General features: G+C 21.1%; 1 pseudogene; it reads left to right on the top strand.

The window, feature by feature from the left end:
- Positions 1–8,312: 8,312 nt before the first annotated feature.
- On the top strand, positions 8,313–9,211 carry LOC115895757 (annotated as a pseudogene).
- The last annotated feature ends 7,708 nt before the right edge of the window (positions 9,212–16,919 follow it).

Genomic DNA, 16,919 nt, shown 5'->3' with positions numbered 1-16,919 from the left:
AAATATAGACCTAATAGATATAATAGATATAGGTAAAAAATATAGACATAATAGATATAAGAGAGGTAGAAAATATAGACATAATAGATATAGATATACGTATAAAATATAGGCATAATATGTATAATAGATATAGACAGACATAATAGATATAGGTATAATAGATAGATATAATAGACATAATAGATACAGACATAATAGATCTAATAGATAAAGGTATAAAATATAGAAATAATACATATAATAGATACAGTTATAAAATATAGATATAATAGATTGAGGTATAAAATACAGACATAAGAGACATAATAGATAGAGTTATGAAATATAGACAAAATAGATATAATTGATATTGCTATAAAATATATGCAATAGATATAATAGATATAGGTATAAAAGATAGACATAATAGATATAATAGATACAGACATAATAGATCTAATAGATAAAGGTGTAAAATATAGACATAATAGATAGAATATATATAGGTATAAAATATAGACATAGTAGATATAATAGATATACGTATTAAATATAGACATAATAGATATAGGCATAAAATATGCACATAATAGATGTAATGGATAGAGGTATAAAATAAAGACATAATAGACATAGGTTAAAATATAGATATAATAGAAATAATATGTAGTTATAAAACATAGACAAAATAGATATAATAAATAGAGGTATAAAATATAGACATAATTGATATAATAGATATAATGGATCGAGGTTTAAAATATAGACATAATATATATAATAGAGGTATAAATTATAGACATAATAGATATAATAGATATAGGTATAAATTATAGACATAATAAATATAATAGATAGACGTATAAAATTTCGACATAACAGATATAACAGATAGACGTATACAATATAGACAAAATAGATATAATATATATAATAGATAGAAGTATAAAATATAGACATAACAGATATGCCAGATAGAGGTATAAAATATAGACATAATAGATGTAATAGATAGAGGTATAAAATATAGACCTAATAGATGTAATACATTAAGATATAAAATATAGACATAAAAGATATAATAGATAGAGGTATAAAATATAGACAATAGATATAATAGATACAGGTATAAAATATAGACATAATAGGTATAATAGATATAGACAAAATAGATATAATAGATATAGGTATATAATATAGACATAATAGATATAACAGATATAGGTATACAATACAGACATAATAGATATAATAGATATAGGTATAAAATATAGACATAATAGATATAATAGATATAGGTATAAAATATAGACATAATAGATATAATAGATACAGGTACAAAATTTAGATATAATAGATATAGGTGTAAAATATAGATATAATAGATATAATAGATATATGTATAAAAAAGATATAATGAACACAGGTATAAAATATAGACACTAGATATGCTAGATATAGGTAAAAATTTAGATATAATAGATATAATGGATATAGGTATCAAATATAGATATAATAGATATAGGTATAAAATATAGATATAGTGGATATAATGGATATAGGCATAAAAAGTAGACATAATAGATATAATAGATATAGGTATAAAATATAGACATAATAGATATAATAGATAAAGATATAAAATACAGACATAATAGATATAGCTATAAAGTATAGACACAATAGATATAATAGATATAGGTATAAAATATAGACATAAGAAGTATAGTAGATAAAGGTATAAAAAATAGACATAATAGATATAATAGATATAGGTATAAAATATAGACAGAATAGATATGTTTATAAAATATAAACATAATAGATATATTAGATATAGGTATAAAATTTCGACATAAGAGATACAATAGATATAGGTTTAAAATATCGACATAACACATATAATCGATACAGGTATAAAATATAGACATAATAGATACAGATGTAAAGTATTGACATAATAGATATAATAGATATAGGTATAAAATATAGACATAATACATACAATAGATATAGGTATAAAATATAGACATAATAGATATAATAGATATAGGTAGAAAATATAGACATAATAGATGTTACAAATATAGGTATATAATAGAGACATAATAGATTTGATGGATATAGGTATAATATATAGACATAGTAGATATAATATATACAGGTACAAAATATAGATATGATAGATAGAGGTATAAAATATAGATATAATAGATATAATAGATACATGTATAAAAAAAGATATAATAGATACAGGTATAAAATATAGACAATAGATATAATAGATATATGTATAAAATATAGATATAATAGATATAATGGATATAGGTATCAAATATAGATATAATAGATATAGATATAAAATATTGATATAGTGGATATAATGGATATATGCATAAAAAATAGACATAATAGATATAATAGATATAGGTAAAAAATACAGACATAATAGATATAATAGATATAGATATTAAATACATACAAAATAGATATTGGTATAAAATTTAGACATAACAGATATAATAAATATAGGTATAAAATATAGACTTAATAGATATAGGTATTCAATATAGACATAATAGGTATAATAGATATAGTTATAAAATAGAGACATAATAGATATAATAGATATAGGTGTACAATACAGACATAATAGATATACTAGATATAGGTATAAAATATAGACATAATAGATATAATAGATATAGGTATAAAATATAGACATAATAGATATAATAGATATAGGTGTAAAATATAGGCAGAATAGATATAGGTATAAAATACAGACATAATAGATATAATAGATATAGATATAAAATATAGACATTATGGATATAGGTATAAAAAATAGACATAATAGATATAGGTATAAAATATAGACATAAAAGATATAATAGATACAGGTATAAAATATAGATATAAAAGATATAATAGAGGTATAAAATATAGACATAATAGATATAATAGATATAGACATAATAGATATAATAGATATAGGTATAAAATATAGACATAATAGATGTAATAGATATAGGTATACAATATAGACATAATAGATATAATAGACAGTTATAAAATCTAGGCGTCATAAATATAATAGATATAGGTATAAAATATAGCTATAAGAGATGTAGTAGATTAAGGTAAAAAATATAGACCTAATAGATATAATAGATATAGGTATGAAATATAGACAGAATAGATATGTGTATAAAATATAATCATAATAGATATAATAGATATAGGTATAAAATATCGATATAAGAGATATAATAAATATAGGTATAAAATATAGACATAACATATATAATGGATACAGGTATAAAATATAGACATAATAGATATAGGAATAAAGTATTGACATAATAGATATAATAGATATAGGTATAAAATATAGACATAAAGATGTAACAAATATAGGTATAAAATAGAGACATAATAGATTTGATGGACATAGGTATAAAATATAGACATAATAGATATAATAGACATGGGTATAAAATATATACATAATAGACATAATAGATATAGGTACAAAATATAGACATAGTAGATATAATGGATAAAGGTATAAAATATAGACATAATAGATATAGGTGTAAAGTATACATATAATAGATATACGTATAAAATATCGATATAATTGATATAGTCATAAAATATAGATGTAATAGATAAAAAAAGATATAGGTGTAAAATATAGATATAATAGATATAATTATAAAATATAAATCTAATAGATATGATAGATATAGGTATTAAATATAGATATAAGACATCTAGGTATAAAATATAGTTATAATACATATAGGTATAAAATATAGATATAATAGATATAATAGATATAGGTAAAAAATATTGTTATAATAGATATAATAGATATAGGTATAAAATATAAACATAATAGATATAATAGATAGAGGTATAAAATATAGACATAATAGATATAATAGATAGAGGTATAAAATAGTCATAATAGATATAGGTAAAACATAGAGACACAATAGATATAATAGATATAGATATTAAATATAGACATAATAGATATTAGTATAAAATATAGACATAATAGATATAATAAATATAGGTATAAAATATAGACTTAATAGATATAGGTATACAATATAGACATAATAGGTATAGTAGATATAGGTATAAAATACAGACATAATAGATATAATAGATATAGGTATAAAATATAGACATTATAGATATAGGTATAAATTATAGACATAATAGATATAGGTATAAAATATAGACATAATAGATATAATAGATATTGGTATAAAATATAGATATAAAAGATATAATAGAGGTATAAAATGTAGACATAATAGATACAATAGATATAGACATAATAGATATATTAGATATAGGTATAAAATATAAACATATTAGATGTAATAGATATAGGTATAAAATCTAGACATCATAGATATAATAGATATAGGTATAAAATTTAGACATAATAGATACAGGTATAAAATATAGACATAATAGATATAATAGATAAAGGTATAAAATATAGGCATTACAGATATAGGTATAAAATATAGACATAATAGACATAGGTATAAAATATAGATATAATATATAAAATAGATATAGGTATAAAATAAAGACATAATAGATATAGGTATAAAATATAGACATCATAGATATAGGTATAATATATAGATATAAAAGATATAGGTATAAAATATAGACATAATAGATATAATAGATGTAGGTGTACAATATAGACATAATGGACAAAAAGATATAGGTATTAAATATAGACATAATAGATATAATAGATATAGGTATCAAATATAGACATAATAGATATAATAGATGTAGGTACAAAATATAGACATAATAGATATAGGTATAAAATATAGACATAATAGATATAGTAGATGTAGGTGTACAATACAGACATAATGGACAAAATAGATATAGGTATTAAATATAGACATAATAGATATAATAGATATAGGTATAAAATATAGACATAATAGATATAATGGATATAGGTATAAAATATAGACATAATAGACATAATAGATATATGTATAAAGTATATACATAATAGATATAGGTATAAAATATAGACATATTAGATATAATAATTACAGGTATAAAATATAGACATAATAGATATAATAGATATACGTATAAAATATAGACATAATAGATATAGATATACAATATAGACAAAATAGATTGAATAGATATAGGTATAAAATATAGACATAATAGATATAATAGATATAGGTATAAAATATAGACATAATAGATATCCGTATAAAATATAGACATAAAAGATTTAATAGATATAGTTATAAAATATAGACATAATAGATATAATAGTTGTAGGTATAAAATATAGACATAATAGATATCGGCATAAAATATAGACATAATAGATTTAATATAGTTATAAAACATAGACATAATGGATATAATAGATATAGGCATAAAATATAGACATAATAGATATAATATAGGTATAAAATATAGACATAATTGATATAGGTATTAAATATAGACATAATAGAAATAAGTATAAAATATAGACGTAATAGATATAATAGATATAGGTATAAAATATAGACATAATAGACATAATAGATATTGGTATAAAGTATAGACATAATAGATATAGGTATAAAATATAGACATATTAGATATAATAATTATAGGTATAAAATATAGACATAATAGATATAATAGATATACGTATAAAATATAGACATAATAGATATCGGTATAAAATATAGACATAAAAGATTTAATAGATATAGTTATAAAATATAGACATAATAGATATAATAGATATAGGTATAAAATATAGACATAATAGATATCGGCATAAAATATAGACATAATAGATTTAATATAGTTATAAAACATAGACATAACGGTTATAATACATATAGGTATAAAATATAGACATAATAGATATAATATAGGTATAAAATATAGACATAATTGATATAGGTATTAAATATAGACATAATAGAAATAAATATAAAATATAGACGTAATAGATATAATAGATATAGGTATAAAATATAGACATAATAGATTTAATAGATATAGGTATAAAACATTGATATAATAGATATAATAGATATAGGTATAAAATATAGACATAATAGATTTAATAGATATAGGTATAAAACATTGATATAATAGATATAATAGATATAGGTATAAAATACAGACATAGTAGATATAATAGATATTGGCATAAAATATAGACATAATAGATATAATAGATATAGATATAATATATAGACATAATAGATATAAAAGATATAGGTATTAAATATTGACATAATAGATATAATAGATATAGTTTTAAAATATAGACATATTAGATATTATAGATATAGGTATAAAATATAGTCAGAGTAGATATAATAGATATAGGTATAAAATACAGACATAATAGATATCGGTATAAAATATAGACATAATAAATATAATAGATATAGTTATAAAATATAGACATATTAGATATAATAGATATAGGTATAAAATATCATCAGAGTTGATATAATAGATATAGGTATAAAATATAGACATAATAGATATCGGTATAAAATATAGACATAATGGACATAATAGATAGAGGTATAAAATATAGACATAACTGGTATAGAAACGTAGGTATAAAATATAGACATAATAGATACAATTGATATAAGTATAAAATATAGACATAAGATATATAATAGATATAGCTATAAAATACAGACATAATGGATATGACATATATAGGTATAAAATATACACATAATAGATATAATAGATATATGTATAAGATATAGACATAATAGATATAATAGATATAGGTATAAAATATAGACATAATAGATATAGGTTTAAAATATCGACATAATAGATATAATAGATACAGGTATTAAATATAGACATAATAGATATAGGTATAAAATATAGACATTATAGATATAGGTATGCAATATAGACATAATAGATATAATAAATATAGGTATAAAATATAGACTTAATAGATATAGTTATAAAATATAGACATAATATATATAATAGATATAGGTAAAAAATACAGACATAATAGATATAATAGATATAGGTATCAAATATAGACATAATAGATATAATTGATATAGGTGTAAAATATAGATAAAATAGATATAATAGATAAAGGTACAAAATATAGATATAATAGCTATAGGTATATAATACGGACATAATAGATATAGGTATAAAATATAGATATAATAGATATTATAGATATAGTTATGAAATATAGACATCGTAGATTTAATAGATATAGGTATACAATATAGACATAATAGATATAATAGATATAGGTATAAAATATAGACATAATAGATAAAATAGATATAGGTATAAAATATGGACATAATAGATATAGGTATAAAATATAGACAAAATAGATATAGGTATAAAATATAAACATAATAGATATAATAGAGATGGGTATAAAATACAGACATAGTAGATATAATAGATATAGGGATAAAATATAGATATAATAGATATAATAGATATAGGTGTAAAATATAGACATAGTAGATATAATAGATATAGGTATAAAATATAGACATAATAGACATAATAGATATAGGTATAAAATATAGACATAATAGATATAGGTATAACATACAGACATAATAGATATAGGTATGAAATATAGACATAATAGATATAGGTATAAAATATAGACATAATAGATATAATAGAAATAGGTATAAAATATAGACATAATAGATATAATAGATATAGGTATAAAATATAGACATAATTATAATAGATATACGTATAAAATATAGACATAATAGATATAGGTATAAAATATGGACATAATAGATATAATAGTTATAGGAATAAAATATAGACATAATTGAAATATTTATTAAATATAGACAAAGTAGATATAAAAGATATAGGTATAAAATATAGACATAATAAACATAATAGATATAGTTATAAAATATAGACATAATAGATATAATAGATATATGTATAAGATATAGACATAATCGATATAATAGATATAGGTATAAAATATACACATTATAGATATAATAGATGTAGGCATAAAATTTAGACATAATAGATATTATAGATATAGGAATAAAATATATACATAATTGAAATAGGTATAAAATATAGACAAAATTGATATAAAACATATAGGTATAAAATATAGACATAATAGATATAATAGATATAGATATAAAATATAGACATAATAGATATAATAGGTATAGGTATGAAATATAGACATAATAGATATAATAGATATGTGTATAAGATATAGACATAAGCTTCTTCTCCGAGAAAACACCAAATGGCGGATGACGCCGGTGCAGCGGGGTGGTCCGGAGGCCCTGGTGGCCCTGGGATGGGGATCCGCGGTGTCTTCCGCGGAGGTTTCGGCAGTGGCATCCGGGGCCGGGGTCGCGGCCGTGGACGAGGTCGGGGCCGAGGCCGCGGAGCTCGCGGAGGCAAGGCCGAGGATGAGGAGTGGGTGCCCGTCATCAAGCTGGGACGCTTGGTCAAGGACATGAAGATCAAGTCCCTGGAGGAGATCTACCTCTTCTCTCTGCCCATTAAGGAATCTGAGATCATTGACTTTTTCTTGGGGGCCTCTCTCAAAGATGAGGTTTTGAAGATTATGCCGGTGCAGAAGCAGACCCGTGCTGGTCAGCGCACCAGGTTCAAGGCGTTTGTTGCTATCGGAGACTACAATGGCCACGTCGGCCTGGGTGTTAAGTGCTCCAAGGAGGTGGCCACCGCCATCCGTGGGGCCATCATCCTGGCCAAACTCTCCATTGTCCCGGTGCGCCGAGGCTACTGGGGGAACAAGATCGGCAAGCCCCACACCGTCCCTTGCAAGGTGACAGGCCGCTGTGGCTCTGTGCTGGTGCGCCTCATCCCTGCACCCAGGGGTACTGGCATCGTCTCAGCGCCTGTGCCCAAGAAGCTGCTCATGATGGCTGGTATTGATGACTGCTACACCTCAGCCCGGGGCTGCACTGCCACCCTGGGCAACTTCGCCAAGGCCACCTTTGATGCCATCTCTAAGACCTACAGCTACCTGACCCCTGACCTGTGGAAGGAGACTGTGTTTACCAAGTCTACCTATCAGGAATTCACTGACCACCTTGTCAAGACACACACCAGAGTCTACGTGCAGCGGACCCAGGCTCCAGCTGTGGCTACAACATAGGCTTTTTATACAAGAAAAATAAAGTGAATTAAGCCTGTTAAAAAGAAAAAAAGATATAGAAATAATAGATACAACAGATATAGGTATAAAATATAGACAGATACAACAGATATAGATATAAAATAAAGACATAATAGACATAGGTATAAAATATAGACATATTAGATATAATAATTATAGGTATAAAATATGGACATAATAGATATAATAGATATAGGTATAAAATATAGACATAATAGATATAGATATACAATATAGACAAAATAGATTTAATCGATATAGGTATAAAATATAGACATAATAGATATAATAGATAAAGGTATAAAATACAGACATAATAGATATCGGTATAAAATATAGACATAATAGATTTAATAGATATAGTTATAAAATATAGACATAATAGATATAATAGATATAGGTATAAAATATAGACATAATAGATATCGGCATAAAATATAGACATAATAGATTTAATAGATATAGTCATAAAACATAGACATAATGGATATAATAGATATAGGTATAAAACATAGACATAATAGATATAATATACGTATAAAATATAGACATAATAGATATAGGTATTAAATACAGACATAATAGAAATAAGTATAAAATATAGATATAATAGATATAGTTATCAAATATAGACATAATAATTATAATAGATATAGGTAAAAAAATATTGACATAATAGATATAGGTACAAAGTATAGACATAATGGTTATAATAGATATAGGTACGAAATATAGACATAATAGATATAGGTATAATATTTAGACAAAATAGATATAGGCATAAAATATAGACATAATAGATATAATAGATATAGGTGTAAAATATAGACATAGTAGATATAATACACATGTATAAAATATAGACATAATGGATATAAGAGATATAGGTATAAAATATAGACATAATAGATATTATAGATGAAGATATAAAATATAGACATAATAGATATAGGTATAAAGTATAGACACAATAAATATAATATATAGACATAAGAAGTATAATAGATATAGGTATAAAATATAGACATAATAGATATAATACATAAAGGTATAAAATATAGATATAATAGATATAGGTATACAATATACATATAATAGATATAATAGATATACGTATAAAATATAGATATAATTGATATAATGATAAAATATAAATCTAATAGATATAATAGATATAGGTATACAATATAGACATAATAGATATAGTTATGAAATATAGACATAATAGATATAATAGATATAGGTAAAAAATATAGACATAATAGATATACGTATGAAATATAGACATAATAGATATAATATATATAGGAATAAATTATAGACATAATAGATATAATATATTTAGGTATAAAATATATACATAATAAATTTAATAGATATATGCATAAAATATAGTCATCGTAGATATAATAGATATAGGTATAAAATATAGACATAATAGTTGTAGGTATAAAATATAGACATAATAGATATAATAGATATAGGTATAAAATATACACATAATAGATACAGATAGATATAGGTATAAAATAAAGACATAATAGACATAATAGATATAGGTATAAAGTATAGACATAATAGATATAGTGGATATAGGTATAAAACATAGACATAATAGATATAATCGATATGGGTATAAAATATAGACATAATAGATATAATACATATAGATATAAAATATTGACATCATCGATATAATAGATATAGTTATAAAATATAGACATAATAGATATAAATACAAAATATAGATACAATTGAATATATAGAGGTATAAAATATAGACATAATAGATATAGGTATAAAATATATACATAATACATATAAGAGATATAGTTATAAAATATAGACATAAAAGACATAATAGATATAGGTATTAAATATAGACATAATAGATAGAGGTATAAAATATAGACATAACTGATATAGGTATAAAATATAGACATAGACTCGGAAAGGGGAACATCACTCACTGGGGCCTATCATGGGGAGGGGGAGGGGAGAGGAGGGACTGATTGCATTGGGGAGTTATACATGATATAAATGATGAATTGATGGGTGCTGTCGAGTTGATGGGTGCAGCACACCAACATGGCATAAGTATACATAAGTAACAAACCTGCACGTTATGCACATGTACACTAGAACTTAAAGTATAATAAAAAAAAAATAAAAATAAAATAAAATCAGAATTCAAAAAAAATGAAATAAAATAAATAAAATATAGACATAATAGATATAGGTATAAAATATAGACATAATAGATATAGGTATAAAATATAGACATAATAGATATAATAGAAATAGGAATAAAATATGGACATAATAGATACAGGTATAAAATATAGACATAATAGTTACAATAGATGTACGTATGAAATATAGACATAATAGATATAATAGATATAGGTACAAATTATAGACATAATAGGTATAATTGATATAGGTATAAAATATAGACCTAATAGATATAATAGATACTGGTATAAAATATAGATATAATAGATACAGGTATAATATATAGACATAATAGATATAATAGATATAGTTATAAAATATAGACATAATAGATATAGGTACAATATTTAGACATAATAGATACAATAGATGTAGGTATAAAATATAGACATAATAGATATAATAGATATAGGTATAAAACATAGACCAAATAGATTTAATATATATAGGTATAAAATATAGACATAATACATATAGGTAGAAAATATAGACATTATAGATATAATAGGCATAAAATATAGATATAATAGATTAAATAGATGTTCGTATACAAAATAGATATAATAGATACAGCTATAAAATATAGACAATAGATATAATAGATATAGGTATACAATATAGATATAATAGATATAATAGACATAGGTTTACAATATAGACATAATAGACATAATAGATACAGGTATAAAATATAGACATAATAGATATAATAGATATAGGTAAAAAATATAGACATAATAGACATAGGTACAATATATAGACATAATAGATATAATAGATAGAGGTATTAAATATAGACATAATAGATATAGGTATAAAATATAGAAATCATAGATATACGTATAAAATATAGACATAATAGATATAGGTATAAAATATACACATAATAGATACAGGTATAATATTTAGACATAATAGATATAATAGATATAGGAATAAAATACAGACATAATAGATATAATAAATATAGGTATAAAATACAGACAGAAGAGATATACGTATAAAATACAGACATAATAGATATAATAGATATAGGTATAAAAAATACACATAATAGATATAATAGATATAGTTATAAAATATAGACATATTAGTTATAATAGATATAGGTATAAAATATAGACATAATAGATATAATAGATAAAGATATGAAATATAGACAAAATAGATATAATAGATATTGTTATAAAAAATAGACATAGCAGATATGGGTATAATATTTTGACATAATAGATATAATAGATATAGGTATAAAATATAGACATAAAGATATAATAGATATACGCGTAAATATACACATAACAGCTATAAATGATATAGGTGAAAAATATAGACATAAGAGATACAGATATAAAATATAGACATAATATATATAATGGATATAGATATAAAATATAGACATAATATATACTTTTAAAATATAGACATAATAGATATAGAAATAGGTGTAAAATATAGACATAATATAGAATTATAAAATATAGACATAATAGTTATAATAGGTATAGGTATAAAATATAGACATAATAGATATAGGTATAATAGGCAGACATAATAGATATAATAGATATAGTTATAAAATAGAGACATAATAGATATAATAGATATAGGTATAAAATATAGGCTCAATAGATATTATAGATACAGGTAAAATATAGATATAATAGATATAGGTATAAAATAAAGATATAATAGATATAATAGATATATGTATAAAAAAAGATAAAAGAGATAGAGGTATAAAACATAGAAAATAGATATAATAGATATAGGTATAAAATATAGATATAATAGATATAATTATAAAATATAAATATAATAGTTATAATTGATATAGAAAAAAATATAGATATAATGGATATAGGTATAAAATATGGTTTTAATAGGTATAAGTATAAAATATCGATATAATAGATATAATAGATATAGGCATAAAATATAGACATAATAGATATGATAGATATATGAGTAAAATAGAGATATAATAGACATAATGTATATAGGTATCAATTATAGATATAATAGATATAGGTATAAAATATAGATATAGTGGATATAATAGATATAGGCATAAAATACAGACATAATAGATATAATAGATATACGTATAAAATATAGACATAATAGAAATAATAGATAAAGATATAAAATATAGACATAATAGATATAGGTATAAAGTATAGACACAATAAATATAATAGATACAGGTATAATATATAGACATAAGAGGAATAATAGATAAATTTATAAAATAGAGACATAATAGATATAATACATAAAGGTATAAAATATAGATATAATAGATATAGGTATAAAATATACATATAATAGATATAATAGATATACATAGAAATATAGATATAATTGATATAATGATAAAATATAAATCTGATAGATATAATAGATATAGGTTTACAATAGAGACATAATAGATATAGGTATGAAATATAGATATAATATATATAATAGATATAGATATTAAATATAGACATAATAGATACAGGTATAAAATATATACATAATAGATATAATAGATATAATAGATAGAGGAAATGAAATATAGACATAATAGATATAGTAGATAGAGGTATAAAATATAAACATAATAGATGTAATAGACATAATAGATATCGGTTTAAAGTACAGACACAATAGATATATTGGATATAGGTATAAAATGTAGACATAAGAGATATAATAGATATAGGTATAAAATATAGACATAATATATATAGTAGATATAGGTAAAAAATATAGACTTAATAGATATAATACATGTAGGCATAAAATATGGACATAATAGATAAAATAGATATAGGTATAAAATAAAGACATAATATATATAATAGATAAAGGTAAAAAATATAGACATGATAGATATAGTTATAAAATATAGACATAATAGATATAATACATAGAAGAATAAAATATAGACATAATACATATAATAGATAGAGGTCTAAAATATAGACATAACAGATATAGTTATAAAATATAGACATAATAGATATAATACATAGAGTTAAAAAATATAGACATAATAGATATAATAGATAGAGGTATAAAATATAGACATAATAGATACAATAGAGGAATAAAATATAGACATATTACATATAATTGATGGCGGTATAAAATATACACCTAATAGATATAATAAATAGAGGTATAAATTATAGACATAATAGACATAATAGATAGAGGAATAAAATATAGAAATAATAGATATAATAGAGATAGGTATACAATATTGACATAATAGATATAATAGATGTAGGTATCAAATATGGACATAATTGATATAATAGATATAGGTATAAAATATAGACACAATATATATAATAGATAAAGGTATAAAATATAGACATAATAGATATAGGTATAAAATATAGACATAATAGATATAATGGATATAGGTATAAGACATAGACATAATCGATATAATAGACATAGGTATAAAATATAGACATAATAGATATAATAGATATACGTATAAAATATAGATATAATAGATATAATAGGTAGACATAATAGATATAACAGATAGAGGTATAAAATATCGACACAATAAATGTAAGAGATAGAGGTATAAAATATAGACATAATAGATATAATAGAGGTAAAAAATATAGAAATAATAGATAAAATAGAGAAAGCAATAAAATATAGATATAAGAGATACAGGTAAAAAATATAGATATAATAGATATAATAGATATACGTATAAAATATAGATATAATTGATATCGTCATCAAATATAGATATAATAGATATAATAGATATAGGTATAAAATATAGATATACTAGATATAATAATAAAATGTAAATTTAATAGATATAATAGATATAGGTATTAAATATAGATATAAGAAATATAGGTATAAAATATAGTTATAATAGATATACGTATAAAATGTAGACATATTATATATAATAGATATAGGTATAAAATATGGACATAATAGATATGGATATAAAATACAGACATAATAGATATGATAGATATAGGTCTAAAATAAAGACATAATAGATATAAGAGATATACGTATAAAATATAGACATAATAGATATAATAGATATAGGTATAAAACATAGACATAATAGATAAAATCGATAGAGGTATAAAATATAGATTAATAGATATAATAGATAGACATAATAGATATAATAGATATAGGTATAAAATATAGATTTAATAGATATAATGGATATGGGTATCAAATATTCATGTAATAGATATATGTATAAAATATAGATATAGTGTATATCATAGATATAGGTATGAAATGTAGACAAAATAGATATAACAGATATAGGTATAAAATACAGACATAATAGATATAATAGATAAAGATATAAAATATAGACATAATAGATATAATAGATATTGGAATAAAAAATAGACATAATAGATATAGGTATAAAATATAGACATAATAGATATAAGTTTAAATATATATATAATAGATATACGTATAAGCAATAGATATAATAGATACAGGTATAAAATATAGACAATAGATATAATAGATATAGGAATAAAATATAGATATAATAGATATAATTAGAAAAAGTATAAATATAATAAATATTATTGATATAGGTAAAAAACATAGATATAATGTATACAGGTATAAAATATGGTTATAATAGATATAGGTATAAAATATAGATATAATAGATATAATAGGTATAGGTATAAAATATAGACATAATAGCTATAACAGATATAGTTATAAAATATAGACATAATTGTTATAATAGATATAGGTATAAAATATAGACATAATAGATATAGGTACAATATATAGACATAATAGATATAATAGATATAGGTATAAAATATAGACATAATAGATATAATAGATATAGGTATAAAATATAGACACAATAGATATAATAGATATAGGTACAAAATATAGACATAATAGATATAATAGATATCGGTATACAATATACACATAAAAGATATAATAGATAGGGGTATAAAATATAGATATATTAGATATAGGTATAAAATATCGATATAATGTAATAGGACATAAGTTAGCTATATGGTATAAAATAAAGGACATATAGTAGATATAATTATAAAATTAAATATAATAGATACAATAGATATAGGATATAAATATAGTATTAAGATTAATGATAAAATATAAATATAATAGATATAATAGATAAGGTATAAAATATAGATATATAGATATCGGTATAATAGAAGAAGAAGATTAGTTTAAAAATGTATTGTTATAATTGGATTATAACACAATATCAGGTATAAAATATAGTAATCATGGATATAATAGTTACTAGGTATCAACTATTGACATAATAGATATACATAGATATAGGTATCCAATAGAGACATAATTAGATATAATAGATACAGGTAACATAAATCTATGACATTAACAGATTATAGGCCAAAAATATACGATATGTCATAGA

The sequence above is a fragment of the Rhinopithecus roxellana genome, unplaced genomic scaffold (assembly GCF_007565055.1).
Source record: "Rhinopithecus roxellana isolate Shanxi Qingling unplaced genomic scaffold, ASM756505v1 contig2241, whole genome shotgun sequence".
NCBI lineage: Eukaryota > Metazoa > Chordata > Mammalia > Primates > Cercopithecidae > Rhinopithecus > Rhinopithecus roxellana.
This window is presented reverse-complemented; position numbering and strand designations above follow the sequence as displayed.